The 15,832-nt window shown below is 37.3% G+C and overlaps 1 protein-coding gene across 3 annotated transcripts in view; it reads left to right on the top strand.

Moving 5' to 3' along the window:
• The window catches only part of LOC108708384 (rho GTPase-activating protein 6), a 130,392-nt gene that overhangs the window by 14,502 nt on the left and 100,058 nt on the right, over positions 1 to 15,832 (top strand). Inside the window, exons 1-2 of one of the 3 annotated variants that reach the window (XM_018247035.2) lie at positions 11,280 to 12,150; positions 12,381 to 12,450. The exons of 1 other annotated variant lie outside the window; for it this stretch is intronic. The gene's annotated coding sequence lies outside the window, so the exon portion shown is untranslated. Of the gene's footprint in view, positions 1 to 11,279; positions 12,151 to 12,380; positions 12,451 to 15,832 lie in introns of those variants that run through there. One more of the 3 variants, XM_018247036.2, reaches the window with a different exon arrangement.

Below are 15,832 nucleotides of genomic sequence, written 5' to 3' on the forward strand. Positions count from 1 at the left end.
CAAAACTAATTGCTATGTACTCAGATACTAAGGTAATAAACTTGACTTGAAATGTGAGTTAAACCTTCAGAGACTGTTATGGATTTGCTAAATAGCCCACCTGTTACTAAATTGTATATATTGATCATGTTTGTGTGTGTGTGTATATGTAGGGATTGTTAATATTTAATAAATATTAGCAGATATCAACAAGCATGACTTCTGATATGAAGTGGTTGCTGTTAAAATTATTACATTTCTAATTACTGTCCTCTAGGTTGTCGACCAGAGGAGGAGTAAGTGACCTGCCAAAGGGAGTCATTAATCACTTTGACAGAACCAGTTTGTCTCAGGTCCTTACTATAGCTGATTCTGGAAAAAAATGATAAGCAGGTTGGACGTATTCATGGGTTAACCGTTACATGGGCTGCTCAAAATTTTTCCTGTCAAATCACAAAAAGGGCCTGTAGTTACTACTGGTAATAATTAAGATAACCCTCCCAGACATAGTAGGGCTATTAATCTTCTAGACACAAGCAAGCAATCAAGCCATGAAGCTCACTTTCATGCTGAATTCTTATTGGATATGAAAATATTAAAATAGCTATAGCACCACAGACTATACCAAGCAAAGGAAGTGAATACCATTAATTTTTTTTCTGGTGTTGATGGGTGTTTTCAAGTACTAGAATACACGCCTAAGGGTTACTTGAATGTGTGTAGCCTGTAGAGGCATCAACAGGGGGTAGTTTCTGTTAAATAAACAACCTAATAAACCTCTAGCTTTGCTCTGGGAAGGCTACTGAAGGATGATACACTTGATTTCTATTCTAATGAAGAATGCTTTTGTGCTTGAGTAAACAATCATGATTTTATCAACTCCATGCATTTCTGTAATAATGAAAAAATAATAATATCAATTATCCATAATTTCAGCCCATCGTTGTGACCAGACCACCCTTATCTGACTATAATCTGCAATCTTTGTATATGGAAAGTGTTAAAAATAATTGCTACTTTAGTCTCTAGTCTTGGCTACACTTAAATAGTAATGTATTTGTGCCCACTAAACTCTCAAATTGTGCTCTGAGGTCAATAAATGATTTAAGAATCTAAAAAACTACAAATAAGAATCTTTCAGTTGGAAATATCTTTCCATACATTCAGCCTTATGGCATTTTGTTAATCTGTGGTTTCTGTCCAATTTAATCTAGAAGCTTGTTGCTTTTAGGACACTTTTGCGTTTCCTCTAAAAGCTGTGGCTCTGAACTCTTTCAATTTTTCTTGTGCCAAATTCAACAAAAACAAAATAAAATGAAGATGAAAGGCTCCAGGAGCCAAATTGACATACAAAAGATAAATGAAACATTGTTCCCAACTTTGATTTGGTTCTTTATCTGAAGCCTTCAGCTTGCTGTCTGTGAGAAGGGCCAGAAAGATTTCCCTGACTCCTTTTTTAAACTGCAAAATATGTAATTGTTACAGTATATTTATATATGTTTATTTTAGGGGTGTTTTAGCAGATTATTCAAATGAGCACTTGCTTGTAGTTGCATTTTTGGGTATCTTTTACCACTGTTATAATAAAACATTATAAAGTAAAGATTCCATGTTGGGATGCTTAAGGACTCTTTATACTTGTCTTTCAATAAAATATGTATACTATATCAGTTCTTCCCATAGAGGGCTAGTGGGTATAATTGCAGAGATTTTCTACAGTTAAATAAATTTTTTGGGATTATTGAAAACTATTAAATGCATCCCTAAATTGGACTTTGATGTGGCTAGGTCCTTATCATCCATCTGGTTAGCTTTCTCTGTTTTTATAGCTAACAGCCTGTCTTTGATCACTTTGTTTTTACGAGAAGACAGACTTTGTGAACAGGTAACCCTGTGTAATATATCCCTCTTGAGCAGTTTATAGAGTTAATTTAATAGAGTGGTGCCTACTGCCATGTTTTACCCACAATACCCCATGCTTTTCAAAAGTTCCATTCACCTTGAAAAGCCTTACTTGACTGAAAATTACTATGTGTAAGAGCAAGAACCTGTATGTTCAGAATTCTAAGGGAGCCCTGAACATAACAGCTGCAAAAAAGCCCCTGCGCATAAGCATTCCTGATTTGCCAATATAGGGGCAACCATCTAATTGGTGCAGAATGCTTCTGTGGCCATATTGCTCATATTGCCGCATAATGGGTGTAGAATTATTGGGCCTTGCCCCATACCTACTATAAATAAATGTCCCCCTATGTTTCCATCATATGCTTTTCAAAGCATTTCTAGTCAGGGCCGGACTGGGCCAATGGGACACCAAGAAAAAAACAGGTGGGCCCCAGCCCTCATGCTCCCCCCCTCGACCCAGACCCACTCCCCTGATATGCCGAGCAGTTCCCGCATTCACGTGGGGGCCCCGGAGGTTTTGAAACTGGCGGGCCCCTAATGCTTCCGTCTGACCCTGTATCTAGTAACCCCTTATTAGGGGATTTGTTCATATCTGCACTCTTACTATTATAGATAGAAGGTAATGGATTGGGTGCATATATTCTAAAAGTCAATATGCACACATATATGCAGTTATGTTGGAGATAGGCATTATATATACTGTAGCATGTTCCCAGAAAGAAGGTGTAGCCTTTTCTCACTAAATGTAGTTTCACTAGTAATACATCTATTAATGGGTCCTAGTTCTTTGCAAAAATATTTTTTTAATTAAATTTTCACTTGTTACCGTGTTACCTTATTGTATTCTGTTTTCCTGCTCTTAATTCTTCTTGTAAAAATTCCCTGCAAGTCACATTTGTATTTATATTTTCACATTTGGTAGAGGCATGGCTTGCCTGCTAAATCAGACTGATTTCAGAACATGGTCCTTAATTTCTGGGATCATGTCCTTTGCTCCCTGTGTTTTGGCTTTTTCATCCTCTGGCCCATGATCTGACTGGCTTGTATTCCCAAAAGGGCTTGGATGCAGATACATCCACCTCAATGTTAATCTCGCTCAGATGCTTAAAGATCTGGGTCATTTATAGTGTACATTTTGCTTGTATACATCAATACTGCAGATATAGCATAGAAATATGTAAGTGAAAAGGGAAGATAGGGATGTTGCTCTCTCCCAAAGATTCTTCATTAAAGAAAAAATCCACTGACAAACTGCCTAAAACCCCCTCAGTGATATTCTTTATTAATTTAAATAGGCATGTAATTAAGGGGCATTATATTACCCAGCAGCTTGCATTGTTTTCTTAGCTCTTTCAGCAACAAGAAGTAGAAATTGAAAACACAAGTTCCACCAAACAATTGAGTACCAGTCAATATATGTCAGTGATTTATATGCCTGTGTCTCTTTTCTGTTTATGGTCTGCATTTTGACTTATTTATTACAAGTTTAGCAAAATTGTTAAAAGTAAAATGTACATAAGAACATAATCCACTGCTTACTGCTGAAATCAGGCAATAAACCGGTTGTCTTGGTAGAGGGAGACTGCTGTTGGCTATGCCTGTTCAGCTGCCCTGCAAGTGATCCTTATTGAGGGTTCTTTGTGTTTTGTTGGTTCTACATTCCAGAAAGTGTTATTCCTTTGACTAGTAACAAATACCCTGCTCATTTATATTTTGCTTGTTTTTCACATGATAGGAGTTTGTGGGCTACTCAGTCTTGTGTCACATACAGGAATCAATATTCATTAGGCACTGTACATGCATGCTCTTAGACTCATGGTACATAGGGCATGTTGAATATTCCTAAAACATTCATTATCATTTCCCATATGGGAATTTGCTATTATTGGCAATATATATATATGTCCTGCCCTTTTCGGAGAATATATATTGGCATCTGTTTTCATTTCAAAATTATATAACTGAATGATATTAGAATAGTTCTAGGCCACAATGGACAGCTTTTCCTGCTCAGGACCTGGGGGTTTCTGGATAATGGATATTTTCATAATTTGGATCTTCCCACCATAAATGTACTAAAAAATCATGTAAACATTAAATAAACCAATAGGCTGGTCTTGTTTCCAATAAGGATTAATTATATCTTAGTTTGGATCATTTTAAAAAATGTGGAGTATTTGGATAAAATGGAGTCTATGAATTCTGAGCTTTCTGGATAACGGGTTTCCTGATAATGGATCCCATACCTGCACTTAAAAGAGCCCCTTGATTGCTACACAAAATGATACTTTCATATTGCGGCAAGTTGCCGTATGATTATACACACATACTTCTAGACTGCTTAGTTGAATTTGCATGAGTCTGCCATTACACTTTATTAAGATGAACTTTCCAAGTAAAATTACCCATTATTAGGACCAGAAAAGGGACTGGGATCTGCATATTCACAGGAATAAACTTTCCATTGTTGTTAGTTTCCGTCAGATCCCAAGAGATTCATTAATAGCAAATTTGCTGTGTTATGGTGCCGTTTCATAGAAATATTAGTATCTACATTTGTTGGACCCTGTGTGAAAGCATTCACTGCTACTGAGGAGATTGTTTATTCAGCTACAGAAAATGTTCTCCAGAGTTTTATATTTTTATATACATTTTTAAATACATTTGACTGTTCTGGTTTTGGAAAATAACTGTATTGTGGGTAAAAAACAGAGCAGACTGCATGTAAAGTTTGCACAGGTACTTTGCATTTGGTTTGTTATTTTTAAATAAATATGAAGGCCTTTTCATTTATTTGCATTTAAAGTAACATATTGCATAGGTCTACAAACCTAAACTTCACTGATTGCTACACAGGAGATCATATTCATCCACTTACTGATTGAGGCACCTTTACAACTGCAAGGCTATCTTGTGTAATTCGAGATGGTCTATGATCTATCAGATTTATAGATGATGTTTTTGTATGCACCGTGCAAAACAGAAATTCTCAACAGATAATAATTCCAAAATGCCTCATTTCTAAGCAATGGGGGTAAACTAAGGTTGTCTGATAAAATATTTTCCTATGTATTACAAACTTTGGATTTCCTTAACCCCTTCCCTACCACAACTCTTTTATTTTACTCCATTGCATGTTACGTGTAAATACTTGGCACAGCATAGGAAGAACAGAAACCTAGGGTTGTAAAATCTATGGCAGGCACGTGGTTAAACCTTTTATTTTGTATACAGTATTGATTTTACAGGGAATGGAATGAAAAAAGACCAGACAAATTGCATTTGTTTACTTAAGGACACAATAGTCCAAAAGAAAATATGATTACTGTATACAGACATATGTAAGGTCAGGGCAAAGATTCCTATCAGCAAATTACTCTCTCGCTGACTTCTGCAAGGAGTTAATTGTGTACAGGTAAGGGACTTGTGAACCTGAATGCTCAGGACCTGGGGTTTTCTGGTTAATGGATCTTCCTGTATTTTGGATCTTCATACCTTAAGTCTACTCGAAAATCATGTAAACATTAAATAAACCCAATAGGCTGGTTTTGCTTCCAATTAGGATTAATTATATCTTAGTTTGGATCAAGTACAAAGTACTATTTTATTATTACAGAGAAAAAATAATTTTTAAGAAATTGGATTATTTGGACAAAATTGAGTCTATGGAGGTCGGAGCTTTCTGGATTACAGGTTTCCAGGTAATGGATCTCCTACCTATACAGAGCTGACTACTTATGTTATGGGCTAAAGCTGGCTGTGTAAGAGGGCCTTATGTAGGCACATTGGTGAGATGACAGCATTAGCAGGCTGAAGCAGTCCTTGTCTCCAATGGATTTTCAGACCTGCAGATACTGTACCTAGCTGGAGGATCACTGGGCAGAGGGGAAGAGTCACCAGATGAAATAGGCCTATGTGTGGCCACCTTCTGCTCTTACGAGCAGAGGCAACTGAACTCATGTCTCACGTTATGCTTGATTCACTGTATGAAATTATTTTAATGTCTTTTTTGCCACTTTTTTCTCATGTTCTTGCTCCCAGGATGTCTGTTGAGACATAACCATGTAACATTATATAATAATGTTTTCTGACAAAGGGATGATATGTCCCCCTGAAACTGCTGTACATCAGTCTTTGGCTTAGATAAAAGGCATGGTGCTGAGATTTTTATGTGAGTTGTGTTCCTATTATGTATTTATACACGGTTTACATATCAACTATAATAATGTAAAAAGGATATTTCATCCGAAGTTAATGGATTGATCTATATTAAATCTGGTCATGTTGTTAACAAAACAAAAAAGTTCCCATGGCAGCTAGCATAGCCACAGTTACACAGGTGTCAACTAACTGCATGTCATTAGCAGGATAATGATCCAATCCAGGCATTTCAAAGCCCTTGTTTATTGTTTTTAGTTGCAGTGAAGAGGAATTATGTTTTAAAAATCCAGGACTGGGTCATTATCAATCTAATAACAATTCTGATGTTAAAAATACTTAGCTTTCTTTTTCCATAAGTCTACACAGTAGAAAGAAGCCTAACACAGGGAGAACAGTGATTGCCAGCCTTTAGGAAAACAAAGCAGCTATTTGTATACACATACATACATGCACACATCCCATCACACATTTGCTTGTGTACTTCTTCTCATGGATCATTTGAGTCTGGGTGCAGATTAAAATGTCTTATTTATGGGTTTCTTTGCTCTATTGTCCCAGGACCACTTCTGTAATTGGGCAAGGGGAGAACATTGGCACATTACCAGTGGAAGCAAAAAGCAATCTCTTGTAATTAAGACTTTGTTGGGTGATTTGGAAAAACCTTATAGGAACTAAAAGTTGGTTTGGGGCAAAGAACGTAGTTGAAAGTGTTGGTCACAAATAAGTGAGGGCTCCTCTCCATCAGAGAAATACTTGCAATCTTTATACTCCGATTTGAACTTTGATCAAATCTGTCCATAAGTCAAGTTAGTTGGAACATTTAAGACCACGCCAATCATTAAGCAAATATCAATGTACTCATCAGTAATTCAACTCTTTTTGAGTAAAGTACAAAATCCCATACCGCATCCTAGGTAAGGGCTGGGGGAGGGGTAGAATTGGGTCTGCAGCCTCAGGTGGCAGGAGGTCAAGAAGTACCCCTGGCATAGATTCCATGGAGGACTTAATTACATTTCCTTTGACTTTGCTATTATTGTTATAAGAAGAGTAAATAGACCTGGAAAACGAAGATGTATGAAGTTTGATGCAGGAGACATCATTGTCAACAGTAATTTACCAACTCAACATGCACTGTTTATTTTCATCCACAGTTAACATTATTTCAACTATTTCATTTATTTTTCTGACTCAAGTTCCCCAGTGAGGTCCAACATTTTGTCAGGTCCTTCTTAGCTCATAGATAGAAACACAGAAAACATCAATTTATCATTCATATAGGTGCGTTATGGACATGACCTGAGATTATATTTAAACTCCTTTCATTGCATGAGATTCCACAAGTTCTCCCAATATACTCTTGCATGTTGAAATGTGAAAAGGCAACTGGTTTATGCATGGAGTACAGTATTAGAGGTCATAGTACCCACAGCACTAAAGAGGCCCAAAGTACAGTGGTTACTTTAATGTACAATGTGGATTTTCTAAATCTTATCTTCTAAATGAGAAACATGTTTTCTTATTTTCGTTTAGTGACTCCAGGGTTAAAATCCCAAATAACATCTCTGCTGGGTAAAATTACACTTCTTGGCAGTACAGTGTTAGCTTGTTCTGTCTTTTCATACAGAACAATTAGAAAAGGGTACATTCCCTGCTTTGGGTAACACCCTGTGGGTGTAGCTACTTGCACAGCTTGCATGTGCTTTCATGTGCATGGCTCAAAATGGCTTAGTGTTTCTTTCATAAGGATGGGTCCAGCCAAAATATGAGGCGGAAGAATTTTTGTTTCTGTTGATTGAATTCCAGATATAACCACCATCTTAACATGAGAAACTTAAATCTGATCAAGCAGTAGTCTTCACAAGACTATCTCAATAGGTTTTACAAATGTTAAAGGAAACCCATTTTATTTGTTTGTAATTCTATTTAACCTTTAACTGTGGATTATATATGTTATATTCTGCTTTAACATTTTTGCCAGTTTGAGACGCTATTAGTCATAGCTGGAAAGCTTGCATGCCGTCATGTTGTGCTAGCAAAGCTTTACCTGTTTACTGCAGTTTAGCATCAGAAGAATTCAGTGAAGCTTATTATGGGCTAAGTAATGTGCTAAGTATTTTGCACGGTGCCACTTTTCAGGCTCACTGGAGCAGTCAGAAGGTGCTTTCCTTAGGCAGGGTCTGACTGGGGGGCCCACCTGGATTGCTGTCTCAGTGGCTCCCCTGACCCCCGCCCATACTGCAAAGCCCCTCTCGGCCTGCCACATTCACTGCTAACTGCACGTGTGCCATTTTTCTTCTTCTTTCCAGGCCAGGAGGAGGAGGTTCAGAGCAGTGGTGGCAGGGAGTAGGTCACGGGTTTTTCCCAGTTTCCTGCCAGCCCAGTCCGACCCTGTCCATAGGAGTCCCCTTACAGAACCTTTGCTTACCACTAAGGAGCAGATTTATTAAGGGTCGAAGTAAAAAAAAAACATTTTGGTCAAAACTCTCAAATGTGAATTATTCAAACTCGATTAGAGTTTTAATTTGAATTCAAATTCCGAGATTTATCATACTCCGGCCCTTTAAGAACTTCCATTTGACTATTCGCCACCTTAAACCTGCCACATTGCTGTGTAAGTCAATGGGAGAGGTCCAGGGATCAATTTGGTGATGTTTGCAGTCTTCCTGAAATTCGAGTTTTTTTTCTGATTAGAATCCAGTTCGATTATATTTTTTGGGTTGATTCAATTCCTCCAAGCTGAGAAAATTTGATATTATTAATAAATTTCGATTGGTTGAATTTCGAGTTTATGGGAGTTTCAAAAAACTCACATGGATTCAAAACTCGACCCTTGATAAATGTGCCTCCCAGTGTGCCGAGGAACATTCTATCATGTGACAGACTGCATTTAGCAAACTAGAGATGGAATGAAGTTCAACACTTCCCTGTTCCATGGGACTTGAGGTGCTGAAGAAGCTTGTAATGCACGATAGTAGGATTACACTCCAGCAGAAAGAGTTTTTATAGACACCAGCCAGGAAAGCCTTACAGAACCACATAAATCATCGTCATCGTTTATTTGTATAGCACAGGCCTGGACTGGCAATCTGTGGGTTCTGGCAAATGCCAGAGGGGCTGCCATAAGATGCCATAGAAAGTCACTATTTAGTGGGCTGGTGAGGAGCTGTTTGGGCCTCTGTGTATTGGAATGCCAGGGCCCAGTCCAGTAGCACCAGCAAGTTACACAGTGTGGTTGATAAATTCTGTCAGTCGTATAGTGTGCCTTAGAGTTCCAGATAGTATTCTATACAATGCTAGGGCTTATATGAGTTGTTTATCATACCTTGTCAAATTATGATTAAACCTAAACTAGGTTAGTCGCTTTCTTGAAATGTTTAGCCTGTAATAAAAGCCATTAAAAATTAGACCAGTGGAATCTTTTGGCACCAAAAGTCAGATTCCATTGAGACAGTCATGCCCAAATACTGTTGTATTAGGGCTAGTCCACACGAGGAGATTCAGGGATCTCCCTGAATCTCCTCGTGTGGCCTTACCCTTACTGTTACTGGTGGAACACTAGGTGCTCAATCTGTGTTACTTACCATGAGCTATGAGAGATAGACTGCATGCATTGATGTAAGCTGTGATATCCTGGTGGCTGATCAGTCAAGTTCCATAAAACCACATTAGATAATGGATTTATTTTACCATGTATAAACAAGAACATAAAAATCATACAATCATGTATTTTTGTGATTGCAGGAAATAGAAAAAACAAAACCTTTTTTTTTTTTTAAAAAAAAACATTGCTGCTCTTCCTTATGCCTTGATACCAATTACTTTTGCAATCCAGGCACAAGCAATGCCTTTACATTTTGATTTTATTTTTCATTGCTCATCCATTTGCTTTAGTTGATCTTGGAAGAGAAAGCTCTATAATGTATGTTAACTTGTACCATGAGTGAAAATATGAAAGATTAGTTCATGGACTTTTTGTAAACGCTTTTCCCCTAATCAACTTGGAAAGTAAACAGCATTAGTACATTACAATGAACTATTATAGAAAAAGATCAGTATAAAATCAATTTAAAATGCAATGTTACTAAACAGGTTTGGTTTGTTGTAAGCTTTGTTTCTGCCAGACATTGATCAACAGGATGAAAAGGCCTCAAACATCTAATGTGTTCCTTGGCCTCTCACCAGGAACATCGGGAGCTACTATTAATTTAATTTATTACAACAGGAAAGTTTAAACTTTAGTGTAACGTACTGCGTTTGTCATCCATATGCCTGTTCATTAAGTATCTCCTTCTTTATGGTCATGCCTGTTTTTTTTTTTTACTGTGGCATTATACAAAAATCATGATCAAGGCCTTATCCCCCAATATCACCCCTCTCTGTTCTGCTAAATGGTGGCAGCCCTGAGTTATATTGTAATAAAGTTAATAATAAAAGTAAGTGGAGATGGTATTTGGAATAGGCTAAGAAATAGGTTATTGTCTAGGTCTTGCATTTAGAATAGGAAATACTTGTGTAACCAGGACTGGATCTTTATCTCATTGCCATGTAACTACTGCTAGAGTTTAGGCCTCTCTCCCTTAGAAAGATTTAAAATGTTTGCCTTCTATGTGCTGTATTTAAACATCTGACATGATGAAGTATGTCTGCATATATACTGTAAATGTGCAGCTTACTGTCATCAATCCTAATACTATAATGAACTGGTTTTGCGATGGTAAGATGTTTATTTTTTTGTGTTTTGGTATGCATGTTAAGTATATACCCCTTTAATGTTCAGTTCTGCCAATTATGGTGTAGCTTTCTGAATACTATTATTATTGATAATGATTAATTAACTAAGAAAGTTCAATGACATATGACAAATGTGAAAATATGTATGTGAAACTGTCAATGCCATAGTGTCTGCCTAATAAGGTTAGCATTAAAGTTTGTGTTTAAAGGTTTAAAGGATTGTTCCTATAATTTCATGTTTTTTATTTTTCATTTTCATTTGTCTAATGTAAACATGAAGAGGCAAAAACAGTGCCAACATGGCTTTCATCCTGTGCCAAGAACAACTGCTATATGATATAAAAGTATAAATAAGAACAGGGGAGTAACTAGATGTTATTGGGCCCCACAACAAATTAATTTAAGCCCCCCCCCAATATGCACAGGTTGTCCTGTTTTACCAATACAAATTAAAATGGCTCATTAATTAGGGCTTCACTGGGACCCCTATACCTCCTGGGCCCCTATACCTCCTGGGCCCCCTGCAGCCGCAAGGCCTGCTTCCTCTGTAGTTATGTCCCTGAATAAGAAAGAACTTGTAGCTCCACTGACATGCAGAGCATTGGCCTGTGTGCAACTACACTTTTGCGTTTTTCAGGCAAGTCACATGTGGTGTACGGCCAATTTCTGTCAGCAGACCATACACCACTTGTGACTGTGTACTTAAATACAGACTTTAGCAAGCGCTTTCAGCTGATTTAAAAACATGGTGTTGAAAACACATTAAACTGACCTGTGTGCCATTGTCCTTGGGCTTGCTCCTTGTGTTTTTTTTGTGCTAAAAAAGTGCACTGAAAGCACATATGCAATCATGTTTATAATATTACTATGTATATAACTTTGTAAGGGCTATACAGATGAGAGTCCCTTCTCTAAACTATGTCCGATTCCCGCTACCAATATCAAGAAGCATTTTGTGTGTTGTAAGAAGGTGCAGCAACCAGCCATTTGTGACATAATGTAAACCTCACACCCACATTTATTTTCAATCTCAGAGGGAACGTTTAAGCACCTGACTCTTCCCCTAAGGCAAGATTATTTTTATTGTTGACTTAGAGCACTTTATTTGCCAGAAACCAGTGGGTTAACTTCCTTTGATTCACACAGGTGTCAGCTTTTCTTTCTTTGTTCCTTTTTGTTTGCGTGGAGAGGTGCATACTTATGGCTTTCTAGTTGTTTTCAAAATAAATTGTCCTAGAAAGCAATTACCATACCTGAGAGCTCACAGAGTGTGTGGGGTTATACAGTGCCTAGCTGCCTCTTACATGAACTCTGCATGGTTGACAGGAGCCTTCGTTCAGACAATGAAGGCAGAAAGAGCGTCCCTGCTTTCAGGTAGGTCTTTTTAAAAAATTTTTAACATTCGTAGCATCATAGTAACTAGTGTTTCAGATAGGATTTCCTCAGTTAAGGTTACATCTTTAGAATATAGATGTGCCTAATGAATGAAGCAGCAGTTGGGAAACAGTTGGTCATATCCAGGCTCTATTGTAATTGTGCTAATGTTCTTTGTGGATTGTGGTTTTTTCCTTACTAATACAAGTCTATTCATCTTTTTGTTAAAGGATACTGGATGTTGCTGAGGTGTTTCATGCCTGTAGGCTGAGTGAGTTCATGTAGCTCCTAAAACTGTAGGTATGTAGCTATTACATCTCATGCAGAGGCAAGAAGTGTTGTTGATACTTGAGAAAATATATGGGTTTGTATCTATAGGGTTCAGAGTTTTACATTAAAAAGTTTGCAGTAACTAATTTAATGGCAACAGTTGTCCATGTAAGTCAAACCTTCCTAAATCCCTCTGTGTCATGCCTAGTCATGTGTATCACTTCTGAAAGAGACCTGGCAGTCTGTTTATCTGCGCTTTTTGATTCTATAATTGCATATACTTGCTACATTTACTTTTTTTAAGAGATATGCACATGTCGCTTTATTCCACAAATCTAGGATAAAAAGTGCAGAAAGATGTTGGCAACAAAGTTAGATATGTATGAATGTGCACAGGAATAGAGTATTCTACTTTGTTCATGTTAAAGAATGGTATATAATAGTAGAGCTGAAGTTAAAAGAAACATTGTTTTCTGTGAACATGATGTGAATGAGTTCCTGAGATAAGGAATCATACGTTTCAGTTATGTCCACAGCATTTGGAATGCTCCTAGGCATGTAACCAAAGACTTGAGCTGAGTTGTAGGCTGGGGCATAGGAATGGAGAATTTCATTGTAAATAGGATGAAAAGTGCATGTGTGGGTAATTGGTTTCTTTGGGATGCTGCAGGCCCTTATTTAGAGTAAATAAAAAAAAAGTAAATAAATAAAAAAGTAAATAAATATAGCTGTAGTAAGTCTGTGGTTACCTTATTGCATTGTCGTTTGGTAGTTCATCACAATCTGGTAGATTGCTGAACGAAAAATGTAAATAACTCAAAAAAGGAATAAAAATATGAAAGAATCATTGTGTCTTCATCATAAGACATATACCATCATGTACTTAACACTAATGTTAATGTATATGTCACTCAACTCTACAGAACATGTCAAGCTAAACGCTAATGAAAATGTGGCTCTGCTCTACATTGTACGTCATGAGAGAAGTTAGTGAAAATGTTTCTTTCATGGCTGTTCCTTTTTATGATGACTTGATGACAGGAGGTCTTATTAACTTCCACAGTAAAATACGTACAAGCCACAATTTTAAGGAAAAAGCAGTTTCCTTCACACTTAAATTACAAGGGTTTTAGTAAACCCCTAAATTAACAAGCATGGTTAATGAAAATGGCCAAAAAAGTCATTCAAATTCAAGATGTTGTACTTGTATAAAGCAACAGTTATCACAGCGGGGTAACTGCAGAGAAACTCCTTTAAAGTGAATCTTTTTATATGGTAAATAGGCCTGTAAGGTTAGTTTCACAATCTCACTGAGAACAATGAAGGTTTCCGTCCCAGACTAACCCTGTAAAATTTGTGCCTGCATCTGAGGTTGCCCTCCCTTTCCTGTCTGTCTCTGGTTCAGCTTGTGCTGCTTGAAAAACTCCAGTTATCTGTGTGTTGCCCTGGAATCCTCTGTGTGTGGGTTTCTGCTGCTCATATGGTATCAGTAATAGAGGCTGAGAGGAGAATAACATATGCCAAATCATATGGTGAATTTGTTGCCCCATGTGGCTGCTTGTGCTATTACTTTATCACACATACTTCCAACGATCATAATAACTGCATCAGTCTGTGCAATATACGTGGTATTTTTGCTTAAAAGGTCGTAGAGAGATGCAGTAATACAGAAATCACTGGCTTACCTCCTGGCACTCCTTACTCCAACAAGAAGCCACACACTCTATTTTATGTAATTCTGTTGTTGTGGTATAATGGCTATAATGGTATAATGGCTATGATATGTTAAAGGGATACTGTCATGGGAAAAATTTTTTTTTTCAAAATGGATCAGTTAATAGTGCTGCTCCAGCAGAATTCTGCACTGAAATCCATTTCTCAAAAGAGCAAACAGATTTTTTTTTATATTTTTTATATTTAATTTTGAGATCTGACATGGGGCTAGACATTTTGTCAATTTCCCAGCTGCCCCAAGTCATGTGACTTGTGCTCTGATAAACTTCAATCACTCTTTACTGCTGTACTGCAAGTTGGAGTGATATCACCCCTCCCTTTTCCCCTCCAGCAGCCAAACAAAAGAACAATGAGAAGGTAACCAGATAACAGCTCCCTAACACAAGATAAAAGCTGCCTGGTAGATCTAAGAACAGCACTCAATAGTAAAAACCCATGTCCCACTGAGACACATTCAGTTACATTGAAAAGGAAAAACAGCAGCCTGCCAGAAAGCATTTCTCTCCTAAAGTGCAGGCACAAGTCACATGACCAGGGACAGCTGGGAAATTGACAAAATGTCTAGCCCCATGTCAGATTTCAAAATTGAAAATAAAAAAATCGGTTTGCTCTTTTGAGAAATGGAATTCAGTGCAGAATTCTGCTGGAGCAGCACTATTAACTGATGCATTTTGAAAAAAAATGTTTTCCCATGACAGTATCCCTTTAATACTTAGGAATAGTCCAAAAAAAAAAAAAACTTCCTGAAGACACAGGATTTGTCAGTTTAGAACCCATCATAAAAGTGCCTCAAGATACCAGACATCTTAGCTGAGAACCATCTAGTTAGTTACATATATGTGCATTCAAATACCCCCCAGAAAAAGGAGACTGAAAGTGACAGAAAAAGGATCAGAGGGCAGTGAGGAATGACAGGCAGCTTGGAGTAATAATGAATGTTGTGTTTTAGTAACAGCTGGAAAGATATAGGCTGAAGCACCAGAGATACTGTATACACAGTTCTTTTCCAGGAAATTGTGCCATTGTGATGAGGCCTGCTAAACACAGATGAGTTCAAAGCACACAGAAAAAGATTTGTATAGAAAAAGGAGCCTTGTCTTTTTGGGGAAATATTACCTTTTTGCACACAGAAGGTTTTATTGTGGAACCAGTGATCTGTTGAAACGTTATCTAGAGGAATGTTAAGCTAACTGTATTAATACATATGTCTTGCACTGATGCATGAGTTGTGAACAGTCTTTTTCCTCTCTAGTTTGGAAAACATCTGCTCAGTGCTTAGCAACATCATAAATACTTTGTCTTTAAACATAACTCTGTATTGGTCCCTTCTTTTGATATTTGTGCTTCCCATGCGGTAATGGTCTACACTTGTACCTCCCTTGTGTACTTCATCAGTAAAGCTATGCCGTTGTCTGTACCTCTGCTGCATTTGTTTTTACATCTTATTTATAATTTTGAATGTCATTTTTTATTTAAGTGCTGCTAAGTGTTTCTGTTATTAATACTGTAGAGATGAAGATTGGGTTTAGTTTTTAAAAAACTTGCACAGCTGTCCTATATTTTAGATCTTAATATTAGTCACTAATGCATTTACTATCGGCAGTCATGACTTTGTAGTAGCACTTTATGTCATAACTTTCCATTTAGACTGTTACTTACTCTTCTGTAAAGGGGACAT

The sequence above is a fragment of the Xenopus laevis genome, chromosome 2L (genome assembly GCF_017654675.1).
Source record: "Xenopus laevis strain J_2021 chromosome 2L, Xenopus_laevis_v10.1, whole genome shotgun sequence".
NCBI lineage: Eukaryota > Metazoa > Chordata > Amphibia > Anura > Pipidae > Xenopus > Xenopus laevis.